General features: G+C 47.0%; 1 long non-coding RNA gene across 1 annotated transcript; it reads right to left on the minus strand.

The window, feature by feature from the left end:
- Positions 1-11,288: 11,288 nt before the first annotated feature.
- LOC138580484 (uncharacterized) lies at positions 11,289-14,802 on the minus strand. Its single transcript, XR_011304273.1, has 2 exons — positions 14,628-14,802; positions 11,289-11,642 (listed from the first exon to the last, which is right to left on the minus strand). It is a non-coding gene; the product is annotated as an uncharacterized lncRNA (long non-coding RNA).
- Positions 14,803-15,211: the final 409 nt, after the last annotated feature.

Raw genomic sequence — 15,211 nt, forward strand, 5'->3', positions numbered from 1 at the left:
TACGTGATTATGTAATCATATTCTGCGAAGAATAAAGCACATCGGAGTTGACGGGATGATTGAGCCTTTGCCGTCTTGAGGTATTGTAGGTTGCGATGGTCGGTGATTTCTGTGATGGTATGTCTGGCGCCTAGAGGTAATGCCGCAAAGCCTTAAAGGCTGCCTTGATCGCTAGGAGTTCCTTGTCTGTTATTACATAGTTAAGTTCAGGTGTAGTAAACTTTCGCAACCAAAAGGCCACGGGAAGTGTAACTTGCCTGTTTCGGGATCCCTTTGGGAAAGAACAGCCCCCATTGCCATGCTGGAGGCACCTGTTTCCACTACATATGGGAGATCTGGGCGGGGCTGTTGTAGCACCGGGGCTGAGGTAAATCTTTTCTTGAGTTCCTGGAAGGCCTTTTCCGTCTCTTCTGTCCATTGGAACAGTTTGTTGTTTTTTCATAATAAAGAAGTGATCAGGTGCTCAATCTGGGAGAATCCCGGGATGAATCAGCGATAAACGTTTGCAAAGCCGAGCATACTTTGGACACCTTTGACTGAAGCCGGTTATGGCCAGCTAAGGATGGCGTCTACTTTGTGCATATCCATCCGGACGCCTCTGGGAGTGAGGACAAAACCAAGGAACTCGACTTCGGTGACATGGAAGGAGCATTTTTCAAGTTTGGTGTATAGCTGGTGCTGTCAGAGTTTTGCAAGGATGGAGCGAACGTGCCTGACATGGTCCTGTTTAGAAGAGGAGTGCACCAAGATGCCGTTGATGTAAACTAGGGCACATACGCCGATCAATTCCCGTAGTACATTGTTCATGAAGTACTGGAATGCGGCGGGAGCGTTGCAAAGCCCAAAGGGCATCACCTGATATTCGTACAGCCCATACTTAGTACAAAAGGCGGTCTTCCATTCGTCTCCTCTCTTTACACTAAGATGGTATGCCCCCCTGAGGTCCAATTTGGTGTAAATGTGGGCATCCTTGACTTGGTCCAGCAGTTCTGGGATAAGGTGTAGAGGATAATGTTTTTTAACTGTTACCTGCTTTAGTGCGCGGTAGTCGATGCACGTTCTCAAGTCCCCCTCCTTCTTGGGTACGAAGAATAGGGGCGAGGCTGCTGGGGATTTGGTCCAGATATGATTTCAAGTGGAGATTTTCAGGTTCAGTGAGTGCATAAATTCAACTACACGTGATTTGTTCCCCAGGTACGAGGTTCATCTGACAGTCATATGGCCTGTGAGGGGGTAAGGTATTAGCCTGTTCTTTTTGGAAAACATCTTGGAAATCGTGGCATTCGCTTGGTAGTGTACTTGTTACACCTAGTACCAATGCCTCTTTATCTTGGACAGGTGTCACTGGGTCAGACGATGGCATTTCCACTTGGTAGCACGCATGAGCACACTCATTGGAGAAGGGTAATTTTTTGGCTCGCCAGTCGATGTTAAGATTGTGAGCCACCAACCATGGCATCCCTAGAATCACCCGGAACTGAGGGGCCTTGATAAGGTCGAAGGCAATGGCTTCCCGATATCCGTCTTGGCACAGAAGGGTCAATTCTGCTGTGCGTTGAGTTACAGGACCAGAAGCTATCTCTGTGCTGTCAACAGTGGTGACCTTCTCAGTTGTCGTTTTCTGACAGAGGGGAAGCCCCATCCTTGTTGCCAGGCCTTGGTCTATGTAGTTACCAACGGCTCTGCAGTCTATGTATGCCTCCACAGCATGCATCCAAGACAGTTGTTGGTGACTGATCAAAATCACAGGCAGGGCAAGGTGTTAGGTCTGTGGCTCATTTCCTTTGCTCGACAAACGGACCTCGACGCTTGCCGGGCCTGGAAGTTTTCCGACTCTTGTTCTCCTCCTTCTTTCTCTGTAGCTCCAACTGTTCTCCTAGGGGGTTTTACGGGACATTCTCAGAGAAAGTGACCTGATTTCACAAAGTACAGGCATAAGTGCTGTTGTCTCCTTTTGTCTTTTTCGGCCTTGGTTAATGGGCTCCGTATCCCCCCAATTTGCATGGGTTCCAAAGGGTTTTCTGATGAACGTGAATGTTCTCCTTTGAGTGTACATAGTCAGTCCGATTCTCTGTTCTGGCTCGATCTGTCCTTCGATTTTGCAGCCTGTGGTCTAGCTGCACCACTAGGTTGATGAACTCTGCAAAGTCTTTTGGCGGCTTTACCACCTGAGCTAGGATGTCTTTCAATTCCCCCTGTATTCCTCAATGGAATAACGTTGTTCGTTTCTCCTCAGGCCACCCAGTTTCGATGACAAGTCTGTTAAAAGTGGCGATATATGTTAACAAATCTTGGCTGCCTTGGGGGAGGGACAGGGTTCATTATCCAGAGCTTGGCCCTGGGTATGTCGGGCGAACAGCTTCTCCATCTCCTGTTGAAACCCCCTGAAATCCCGCAGGAGTGGGTTATCCTGGCTTACTAACGGTATGGACCAATCTGCAGCACTGCCACTCAGATATGACAGAACAAAGGCAACCCGCGACTGATTGTTACGAAAGGCTCCGGGTCTACAAAGAAAATGAAGGTGGCACTGGTTCATGAATACTACATATTTTCTTGGGTCCCCCATAAAATGTTCCGGTGGGGCCAAAGGAACTGCCCCATGGAGGACCACCTGCACTGGATTGACGGATGTGGCTGGAACCGACAGAATACTTCCTAGCAACAGAGCCTGCCCAGCCTGTGTTTTGAGCAATTGTCTGGCTAATTCATCGGTGCAGTCCTTGGTGACAATCAACTCCCTCCTAAGGACGTTGGTTTCTTGCCGGGCAGAGTGCACCTGCCTGTAATTCTCCTAGTAACAGGGCTAGTTGGTCAGTCTCTGATGTTTCCAAGACACCCAGGTGGATGTTTTAATTGAGGCTTCGCATTCTGTTACGCTCACCTGGTATCCACGGGGGTGCCACAAGATACTGCATGGAGGTCTAAGCGCGATTCCGGACCCCCCACTCTGCTTGGTTATGTGCCAGACGTTGGGTAGCGCCTACAACAGGAGAATGGAGGGTTAAGATACTGGTTCTGTGATGGGTGGACTCCCACCTCCCTCTGGTCCAAATCCCCTCCCTTGGGGTTATTGCTCACCTTAGGTTTTTGTGCGTTGAACTCTCTGTCCTGCGTCTCTGTGCAGGAGCTCATGGTTGCTGCAGGCGTTCCATGGACCTAGTTGCTTCACTGGTCCGTGTGCCCTTATGTCGGGTCCAGACCGGCTGTGACTCTGACTCTGCTCGCTGTCTTCCAGGTGAGTTATGTCTTTTCCGTCTTTATTCTGTCTCTTTCTTTCCCTCTGTTTTCTCTGTCTTCTCTTCGTCTTGCTCCACTACTCTGTTCCCTAACAATGTCTCTTTTTGTTTTTACAGGGATGGTTGAGATCTCGGAGTTGCCACGCCGATAGCGAAGACCATGGTGAGTTACTGACGTGCGGAACGCTGTGCTGTTTATTGGTGTTAATTGCTAACCTGTGTTCTCTTCCCTTCTTTGTACAGGTTGCAGTGATGTTCCGGAGTGATGAGCGATCGAAGCGCTGCTTGCCCAGGTAAGTTATTTGTTAATGTTGACCTTGTTCCTTCTCTCTTGCAGGTTGCGGTGAAACCCTGAGATGGGCGAGGTAAGAGAAGCACAGGGTGCTGCCAGGACTCACTGCTTGCCCAGGTAAGAATTGTTATTAATGCTGTCCTTGTTTCTTTACCTTTGCAGGTTGCGGCGAACTCCGGAGATGGGCGAGGTAAGCGAAGCGCAGGATGGATTCAAGACTGGTTACTTGACAGGTAAGTGTTCTTGCTCGCTAATGCTGTTTTTGTTCTTCCAGGTTATTAATGGAATCCGGATCTAGGGCTTCAGGATCGGGCCGCCGGAGAAGCAGATGAGCAGGAGCTGGACACAGTGAGCGTTATGCTGCAGGAGTGCATAATAACACAAACCGTGTTCTGCTGTTTGGGTGTGGTTTAAATAGCCGAGCTAAAGTAGTTCCAGGCCAAGTAGTTCCAGGCTCAGCCACACCCAAAACACTAGACCGCATGGCTTGGTTCTAAAGAACTGAGCTGTGTAATAGGCTTCCATGTTGGATTAAGGTCCAAAACTAGTATTGCTTTATTCCTGATAATGAGCCTGGTGCCAAAGGCGCCAGGACTGGCTCCATGTATGTTTCTGATGGAGTTTTAAGGCCCTTGAGGCCAGTGTGAAGGGCTTTAGCCCCACTGCTGCCAGGGGGCTGTTATACCTGAGGGGGTTAGGGGCATGGATCGTGACACTTCTGTTTATTTATTTATTTGTTTATTTGGATTGTGCCATTACCCCGCGCGCATCAGGGCGCACAAACGCATTCACAAGGAAAGACACAACATCAAAGCGACTGGACATGGTGATGGTCTTCCATGCCTCCCGATGAGACAATATACGTCCTCCCACCAGAGTCTCATGGGACCAATGGAAAGTATAATTTTGATGATTTATCGGGGCGAGAGCTCCTACCACAGAAGAGGATGCTGAGGACTGAGAGAAAAACCTGCCGCCCTGTGTCTGCTCGGTGCTCAGCGCTCCTCAAAACCTATGAAACCCGAAGCAGATCTTGAGCCAGAACCCTGGCAGCAGATAGGCCCTCCTTAAAATCTTCTAGCCTGTCCTGTGGAATGCAAACTTGGAACTCCGACAGCTCTCTCCACAGCTTGAGATTGGCTGCCGCCAGAATACTTCAGTATTTGCCTGACACAGGTGAAGACCTGCGCTGGCAAAGCAAAAACATCAAGAATTTTGTCCTCCTTGGATAAGACCTGTGAGGCGGCTGTGGAGGAGGTTGAAAAAGGCTTAGCCCAAAGAGTAGCCGCTCCGACTGCCGTTGATAAAGGAAGCTGGCAGGTAGCTAAGGGTATGTACTCCAAAGAGTGGAGCTTATAGCGAGGGTCTGTTCTTTTATTTATATGCTGCCCTTTATGAGGTTTTTACCAGACCATACAGGCCTCAGCAAGCACATCAAAAGACCTGTGCACTCCTGTGATGTAAGGGTTATCACTCCTGACAGAACTCCCTCTTGCGGAGGCGCAGGCTCTGGGATTGGTATTTCTAGCAATGCCATCATATGCAAAACCCTGTCATGAAAAGCTCTGATGGAGTGGGGCAGGTCTTCACTATCCTGGTCTGTGTGCTCCTCGTCTGTTTTGGCGGGAACAGAAGGTTGATCTGTGACACACGGTACCTCAGAGACTTTGGACATTGGTGTCAGAATCACCGGCCAAAGCAGAGACTGGTATGACCACAAGACCCCTTGTGATAAAGCGCAGGTTAACACCTTGTAGCAACTCCCAGAATGGGACCCCTCGATCATGCTGGTTTTGTTTATAGCCCCTTTTGGGGGTCCTCGGGCGTGATCCCGGTATTTCTAGTCACTTTACGGGAAACCTCGAGACTAGCCTCGGTATGTTTAATCCCAGACTTGGAAGCCTCGGGAATACCCCCGGTCGAAGCCACTCTGGAAATTCTGGGCTTAACTTTAGCCCCCTGAGGGGAACCTCGGAGGAGACGTGGGCAGTTTTAGCCCCCTGAAGGGGAACCTCAGAAGAAACTCTGGTATCCAGGTTAAATCCCTTCTAGGATACCTCAGGGAGATCCCTGATACAAGATCCATTTGGACCCCTGCCAGACCTAAAAGACCCCAGGAAGGAGTTCCCTGGCTGGGATGCCATAAAAGGGAAGGGGCTTACTGTATGTTTCCTTTTCTCGTCGAAGAACTGTTGAAAATGGGGAAGAGGTAGCCATTGGAGCACCTCCTCCCACCTGTCAAGCCTACGCTGAAATGCACAAATGGAGAGTGAGTCGCAGTAGAGACAAGAGTCCCACCGATGTTCTGGGCCCAAACATTCCAGACAGAGAGAATGGGGATCCGCCCTGCGAAGCGACGTTTGCAAGAAGAACAGAATACTAATCCCTGATGCTGCGGCATAGACAGAGGTAAAGATGACCGTGGAACCGGAGCAGGAAGATGAAGGACAAGTGGAAAAAAGACAACAAAATCTCCATGAGGCAATGCATCCAACGCTGACCAGGCAGAGAAAAGGACAGAAGGGCGATGCCCTGGGCTGAGCTCAGGAAGGCGGGGCTACAGCCACGTGTGGTGGCCCGCGTAAAAATAAAGCAGGAATAAAAGTAATTCTTTTGATGCTTCAAAGTGCTCCGGTCCCGTAGGATGGAATGTCCCAAAAGTATGGAGGAAAGGGGACAGGACGTAGGAGTATGTATATTATATAAAGTAAGTACGCCTGGTCGACCCATAGTGACGATATGGACAGTATATTACAACAATTGGGCAAATACATTGATTATTTCCTACAACCACTTATATAAATACTGATACCTACATCAGAGAGACTACGCATTTTCTACAATGATTCAGACGGATTGAATGCTTGCCTGATAACCTAATGTTTACTATAGATGTGAAAATCCCATACACATCAATCCCACACGATTTGGGAACAGAGGCAAAAGAGTGGTTCTTCTCAATGAAGAAGATTTGAAGGCATCTAAGGAATTTATTACGATCTGATTACAATTTATTGCTGAAAATTCATATTTTCAATATAAGTACCAATTTGTTCTCCACATTTCTGGCACCTCCACGGGGGCAACCATGCTAATTGTTTTATGTATAAATTCGAAAAAGATTACGTATTTGACCATCCAATTTGGCATAATTATCTAAACTTTTGAGAATGATACACTGATGATATCTTTGGACTATGGGTATGTGCGAAAGAGAATCTTGAGGGATTTTTCAAATACCTAAATACTATAGATGAAAGAATTCAATTTACTAGTGTAATGTCCCACACAAAATACAGTTTCTAAATGTAGAAATTACAGCCGCATCAGACCAGTATCATACTAATATTTTCAGAAAAGAGACTGACAGGAACAATCTACTTCATCGCTTGAGCTTCGACCAACCAAGCCTGATCAGAAATCTACCATATAGCCAAATGTTACGTGTTAAAAGGATAGTGAGAGGAACACATCTCTATAATGGAAAACACATTTTTGTCCCGAGGTTATAAACCGAAGGATGTCATAGCATTAGGGGAATGACTCTAGAGAGTTGCACTAGCCAATACCTTTTCTTTTTTTTTTTTTTTTTTAATCACTTTATTTAAAAATTTTAACAACAAACAAAGAAAAACAATCTCCAGTACATCGCATCGTGTTCAGATTGTAAAATCTAAAAGAACCTTAGAAATAAACAAAATAATACTGAATACATGGACATCAATAATATTTGTAAAAAACAAATACAATTTGAACAAAAATCCCTGACACTCAACCAATAAGACAAAACAACAAGAAACAAAAACACACAACAAACACACAACGAAACAGCCCCCCATCACCAGAAGTATCAAAGTATCCCCAACCCAAGTAAGGGATTATCCCCCCAGGTTTGGAACCCAACCTTCAGCCAAATAGGTCATTAAAGGGTCCCCAAAGTCGAGAGTAACGACCTTCTCTACTTTGTCCAAGGAGCAGACCTTTATCAAAGTTCGACAAGACCTGCATGTCTGATAACCACCCATCCACACCCGGTTTCTTCCTTGACTTCCAGACCCGTAGGATTTGTTTCATTGCCAAAATCAACCCTTTATTAATCCATTCCGTACAGTCCCTAGCTCTGTCTCCTCTACCCCTGTTGGATAACAAGATCTACAGGGCTAGTATTTGTTTCCAAATATTCCACCCAGAGCAAAACGATTAAATCGGTAATCCAAAGAAACTGGAGAAAACAAACTTTATCAGTCTTCGCTTGCAAGCCAAGCACTAATATTAAAGACCAATTAGTGAAAACAAGAACATTAAAAAAATCATTACTGACTCAAAGAATAGGGTTTGCGGGTTTGTAACAAAAGGAAATGTGAAACACCATCCCAGGACTGGTGAAAAAATTTAAATACAATGTTTTGCCACATGTGACACTACAAATATAATTTACACAATAAAATGCCCTGGCAGCATATACTACGTGGGACAATGCAGAAAACCATGTAAACTGACGTGGAACAAACACTGATCATGCATTCGAACACTCAATATGAACTCAGCGGTGACAAGGCACTGGATTGATCAAAGACATGACATTTCCCAGATCCGCTTTCAGGTGTTGAAAGTGGACACAAAGAGGACTCCATGATAACTTAACATTAAGATTGGAACAGAGAGAAACCTTTTGGATCGAACGTTTGAACTCCTGAGCGCCAAATGGGATAAATGAGGAAATCAACTATCAATGCTATTTGTATCAAACTTAACTATGATGCGAATGGTATTATGTTTTATATAAATACATCAAAATGAGCAGTATATAATATATTGTAACGAAAGGAGATGATGTATGCTTTACATTCAGCACTGCAAGGAATATTAGGAGAGGAGGTATGATCTAAGAAGCTGATATATGCTTTGCACTTAGCATTACAGTGAAAACAAGGAGATGGCTCCACCAGTTAAGGATTAATTACCTATCTTTTGTGTGAATTGGAAACTCATATTAACATCTTATGTGAACAAGAATGATAATATCTCAAGCCATGAAGTAGGATTAATAACTAGTACATATTCTGCAGAAGTATATAGATATTGCCCAGGAATGCACATGTCCGTGATATTGGGACCCTTTCCTATTTCCATTAGATAACTGACACATTATTATGTGCATATGTAATTGCGATGCACTATATGGAACTCACCAACAACCATTATCACAAGTACTTTCTTTTTATAATAAACATTTTCACTGCAACCAAAGTCTCACACTTTGAAACAAAACACATTACACGAGCTCTGCTGAGCCATGCTGTTTTACAATGGCAACGCGTGACATCACCACGCTCTCGGTGGATCTTGACAACTAATATGTGTATGGATTAATGCATGCATACAAGCCAATAAGGACAGGACAAGCCAATAGGGACAGTAATTACGAAATAGACATTGCAGCTCAGAAGAGCAAAACGAGAACATATGGACTCCTCAGGACGACTTGGGGCGTTTTGTTGTTAGGTATAATAGAAATGTCATTCTGGGAGGGAAGTGGAACCAAAAAGGGGGAAAGTTAAAATTAAAGAGTAATAATTCAATGTATTGAGAATGGGTTTTGTATAGCACGACTTCTGCTGTAGGTAGCCTTTTGGCACTACAAAATTGATGGATGGCTGGCTTTGAATTAATCATAACCGCTAACATTTCTCCGTGCAATGTTCAAGAGCAACCTTTTTGAGCCTGTCTGTCCAGCTGTAGAAGGGAACCTGCTAAATGGAAACCAGGCCTTGGTACTGGCCTGTGGTCTAAGTGTACAAAATTAAGTAGCAAAACTATCCGCCCCCTTCAACCACTCCTCCTGCCTGGACTTCCTTTCCACACATATCCCATTCCCCTGCTCACTCTCCGTCAATATTAAGCTCCTGCCTGACATCCTGACTGTCTCCACTCCACCCTCCAACACTGTGTTTTACAACTCTACTATCAAGGTTGACAGACACATTCCCCACCGCCAAGCTTTATGCACACCACCCTTTCCTAATCTCCCACCCTTCACACCTCTTGGGGACCTCCCAAACACCATAGCCACCCCCATCACCCACACACAGTTGTGCCAGCAGCTATCTAACGTTAATCAAGTTTAAATACAGATGACAAACGCGTGGAGTTTTGTGTACCTCAGAAATTAGCTTAAAAGTTTGGCCACACGATCGCTCAGCAAGCTGTGACACCAGTGCATTGCCTGCAGCACACAGGTTCAAATCTCAGGTGGCTGTTGAAAAGCAAACATTCGGCCCCTTTCCCAGGATGGTGCTCCACATGGAAAAAGTAAGGGAACAATACGCGATTGCTCAGAACAGTTTAGGAATCTTCTACCCTTTAGTTCCCACCCACTTCGACCACTGGTCCTGCAATCAATGCGCGGTATGTAAGGTTGCGTAAGGCACGTGCTTCGTTTAAAAACATCTATTCATCACTTGTAGCTTTGCTGGAAGCAGAGCATCATTAAATACCAAAGGCCTAAATATTTCAGAGTCCACAGGCACCTGTGATGCCACTTCCTGTGATGTGACGCCTTGTGTTGTCACTTCCTCCCTTCCTGTGATATCACTTGGGTCAAAGGTTATTCCATATGTTTGCCCTACCACCTCTTCACCAGTACATTTGAAAGTTGCCACCCCTGGTCTCAAGAGTGATCCAGTGCTCCAAGGTGTGAGCCCCATATGTCAGTACTACCCTCGGGTGTCAGTGGTGAGATCTAAGCCACAGCGCTAATTTGCGTCGCAGGGGCTCTGCAGTAGACATCAATATAGAGAGCAGAGTTGCCTCACAGGGGCTCTGCATTCCACACAGGAGCAAGGGGAAAGAGTTGCCTCACAGGGGCACTGTTTTAGCGCTGCAGTAACCACCAGAGGCAGGAGTCTGATGGATCTGACTGACGAGCGGAAAACCGCTCGGCTCTTTTATCTATTTAGTCACATGTTCACAGACATATGTGACACCTGCACGAGCCCTTACCAGGGACTTGTTCCATGCTTAAAGATTGCCCTGACTACTCTGCATTTACAAGCAAGGGTGCAACCCTGTTTGGGATTATCACAACTTGCTCTCGCCGCACACCCGGCCTAGGATCCATGCTGCATCTGCTTTACAGTCGAGAATCCCAGGCACATTTGTGGGAAGAGGTCTGACACCGGGCTAGGCCGCTCCCGCTGTCTGATGCCTACTTATGTACAGCTCAGGCTGCATTTACCAACAGCTCAGCAATCCCCGCAGACGAGCAGTGTCGGAGAAACTCCCCTTTGACAAATGCACGCGCATATGCAGCTGTCAACAGAGCATTAGTGCATCCATCAGCCTGCTCCCAGGCTGTTAGCGTATCAATTAATGGACGGGCTGTTGGCTGAGAGTCTCGCACCACGCACGTGTTTTTTACTTGCTGGGATTAATTGCTGCGCGACTGCCATTTCATTTCATGTTCCTTTTCTAAAAACATTTGTCTTCCTGCGAGCCCGCTTCCTTCGCGGCTGCACGTCTGCGCTTAAAGCTAACTCCATTCCAGCTCCAATCCCTTCCTAGGGAGTAGATTGTTGTGTCCATACGTTTTGCGTCAGCCAGCAATGTCTGTCTGTTGGAGTGCTGAATAAAATTACAACTTGTGTATATTTTAACTGCTCAAGGAGTAGCGTGCATCTAATGCAGCACCAATGTCTAATCCCCCACACTAGCGTGAGATGGGGGTTTAGATTCTATAAAAGACAAGGAGGCGAGTATTATGCATTTCAATCTTTACTCTGAACCACAGCAGCAAAGAATAAAAAACTTTATAAACGAAATTTTTTCAAAAAACACAACGTTATAACAATGCAATGGGAAACATCCCAGTCCAATATGGTGGGCAGGTCATGCCCTGGGGGTAGCCAATAGGGAGCGAGCCAGTCCCAATATAGGTCCATTCCTTTAGTAACTCCCCCTCTTTCTGACGCTGATCTGTCTCACACGACCACCGAACACCTTCTCCACGTGGAACGAAGAACAAACTCCCATGGAGACGCCGGGGTTGAAACCTTCTGCAACCTGGAGCTCAATCTCCCACTTCCTCCTGCATCGAAGTCATCAACTGCCCTCTGAAACAACAACCGACACCAGTAAGGGTGGGTGGGTGGGATAATACTCGCCTCCTTGTCTTTTATAGAATCTAAACCCCCATCTCACGCTAGTGTGGGGGATTAGACATTCTATGGCAAGACAGGAGGCTCATATTATGCAAGTTCAAAGCCCTTGCATTACATTCACCGCTACATGGGCAATACGCTTATGGTAAAATGTCTTCAAAGTTGATTCCCTTGACCAGTCAGCTGCTTTTAGGATCTGTTCCAAACTACCCCCCAGAAAGGCTGCTTTAGAGGCCATAGCGCCTCGGACTGAGTGGGGACCAAAAGAGGAAGTGTCAACCCCCGCCTCCCGCATAACCCATTTGATCCATCTGGCCAAAGTAGAAGGGGAGACCGGCTTATGGGGTTTCCTGTAGGAAATCAGCAGCTGAGAGGTATTGGGAGGTCTAAAACCTTCAGTTATAATCTCAAAACATTTCAAACAGTTGACCACACATAGTTTACAATCTTCAGGAAAAGCTGGATAGGATATCGAAGAAGTCATGCATTTAGTCCTTCGTGAGATAAAGAAAGTAACCCCTTGAGGGGTGAACATCTTATTATCCACATCAAGAGCTCTGATATCAGAGACCCTTTTAATAGACACCAGACATAGTAACATAGCAAGTTTGGCAAATAACTGCTGCAGGGACAGTTCCTCATTAAGAGGCCAGGACCTGAAGAGCTGCAGCACCACATTAACATCCCAAAGAACCGAATATTTCGGTTGTGGCGGAACCTTAATACGGATAGATTTGAGGGCCCTTCGCACTAAAAAGTGTCTACCCACTGGTTCCCCTTTAACCAAAAGATGACTGGCTGAAATAGCCGAACGAAAACCATTAACAGTTCTGTAGGCTTTCCCTTCCTTAAACAATTCTACAAGAAAATTAACCACCTCTACAGGAGGGGCAGAAACGGGATTGAGGTGCCTAGCCACACACCAGCTAACCCATCTGTTCCATGCTGTGGAATACCCTGCCTTAGTAGAGGGCGCCCAGGAGTCCCTGATGACCGCCATAGAGTCTTGCGAAAGTCCTCTGAAGCACCAGGAAGAGCTGAAATCTTCCAAGCCATAAGGGCAAGGTGTCCCTGCAAGACCAACTCGTGAGGGAGACCCTCCGGATCCACTAGCAACTGGGGATCGCGAGGGAGAAGACGGGGAATATCTATTGCCAATTCTAGAAGGGCCGGGAACCAAACTTGAGAGGGCCAAAAGGGGGCAACTAGAACCAGAGACACCGCCTGAGTGCGAACCTGGACCAGAACCCGGGCTATCATAGCAAAGGGAGGAAAGGCATACCCCAACTGACCCGACCAATCCTGGAGGAAAGCGTCGGTGGCTAGAGCTAACGGATCTGGTCTCCAACTGTAAAACCTGGGAACTTGACAATTCAGTCTGGAGGCAAACAAGTCTATCATCAGAGGACCCCAGAGGGACTCTATGCGGGCGAAAAGAGACCTGTTCAGCATCCAATCGCTCCTGTCCTGCAGGTGCCTGGAGTTCCAATCTGCAACCTCGTTGCTGACTCCTGGGAGGTATTCCGCTTTCAAGAGAATATCCCTGTCGAGGCAAAAATGCCAAAACTATGTCGCCAAATCCGCCAAGACTTTGGACCTGGTACCCCCCAGGTGATTGATGTACCTCACCGCAGATATGTTGTCCATGCGGAGGAGAACACAACAATTCCCCTGATCCTTGAGGAGACTCCGAACAGCAAAAGACCCCGCTAACAACTCTAGGCAATTGATATGGAGCAGTTTCTCTGACTCCGACCATTTCCCTCCTGTGGAGACCTGACCCAATCTGGCTCCCCAACCCGATCTGCTCGCATCTGACTCCAGAACGACATCCGGCGACGGGCCAAATATTGCCTTGCCATTCCAGGCCTCCATGTGCCTGAGCCACCACAGAAGTTCCAACCTGGCCTCTGGCGGCAATTCCACCATTTGGGAGTAAGAGAGACACTTGCGCAAATGACTGGCCTTTAAGCGTTGCAGTGCTCTGTAATGTAGGGGAGCAGGGAAGATAGCCTGAATGGATGCCGACAACATCCCTACAACTCTGGCCAACTGCCTGAGGGAGATCCTCCCTCTCCTGAGGAGTAGACGAATTTCCTTCTTTATCTTGGACAGTCTGCTGTCTGGGAGAAGAAGGATGCAAAGCTTTGAATCTATATTGAAGCCCAGAAATTGGATACATTGCGTAGGCTTCAATATGGATTTTTTCACATTTATCACAAAACCTAGATCCTGTAAGAGGGTCAAGGTAAATTTCAGATGAGAACACAGAGTTTGACAATTCTGGGCCAGGAGCAACATGTCGTCTAGATAAACTATGATCCGAATCCCCCTGGACCTGAGAAGAGCCATCACAGGGCGCATGAGCTTGGTGAAACACCATGGGGCCGAGGACAGGCCAAACGGAAGGGATGCAAACTGCCACACTCGACCCCCCCACTGAAACTGAAGATACTCCTGATGTGGGGGAAAGACGGGAACCACTAGGTAAGCGTCTTAGAGGTCCAATTTGACCATCCAGTCTGCAGGGAGAAGAGTATCCCTGAGTAAATGAATTCCCTCCATCTTGAAGTGGTGATAAACCACAAAAGAGTTGAGAGCTTTCAGGTTGATTACTGGACGAAACCCCTGGTCCGGTTTCGGAACTAGAAAAATGGTACTCTGGAACTGAGAGGCCCTGTAAGAGGCCGGGACTACCGCCCCTTTGGAGATGAGATCCCGTACCTCCCCATCTATAAGGGATTGTTTGACTTCGTCGAACACCAAAGGAAGGGGAATGGACAACTGGCAAGGAGGGGCATAGAACTCTATCTGATAACCCTGAATCGTTTGTAGCACCCAAGGATCCGAAGTGAGAGCCTCCCACTGTGGAAGGAACCTGGCTAGTCTGCCACCTAAACTTTTGAGGGAAAAAACTTTTAGCACCTCGGAAATTACCTGCTGGCCCTCTTGATCTTCCGGCTCCCCTGCCGGCACGTCCTCTCCAACTGGAGTTTTGTTGCGGATAGAACTGATTATGTGCTCCTCGAGCAGAGGAGGTATGGTATGCGCCACAGGGCGCAAACTGTCGGGGGCGGGAGGAGCCCTGGGAAAAACGGCCGGAGGAGCGGGCCCTACCTCGTCCAGCCTTGTTAAAAAGCTTTGGGGCAAAAACCTTTTTTATATTAACCTGCGCTTTGTCCAGCGCTGTAAATGTGTGAACATAAGCTGACAAATCTTTCAGGAAAGAATCCCCAAACAAATTACCCTGAGCTGCAGGGCCACCTTCCCTCTCTGACATGTCTGCCAGTTTGGAATCCAACCTCATTAATAATGATTTCCTCCTCTCCCTACAAATGGAGGCATTAGCATTGCCGAGCAGGCATACTGTACGTTGGATCCAACCCCTTAATGCGTCAACATCTATCGGGGTATTAGAGGACGCCGCCTCTTCTGCCATTTCAAAAATCTGCGTGACTGGACCCAGGATGTCCAACAGTCTGTCTTGACAACTACGCCACGCTTTATCGACCCCCTTCTTG

Source organism: Ambystoma mexicanum, chromosome 3p, assembly GCF_040938575.1.
Source record: "Ambystoma mexicanum isolate Mex_15411 chromosome 3p, UKY_AmexF1_1, whole genome shotgun sequence".
In the NCBI taxonomy this organism is placed as follows: domain Eukaryota; kingdom Metazoa; phylum Chordata; class Amphibia; order Caudata; family Ambystomatidae; genus Ambystoma; species Ambystoma mexicanum.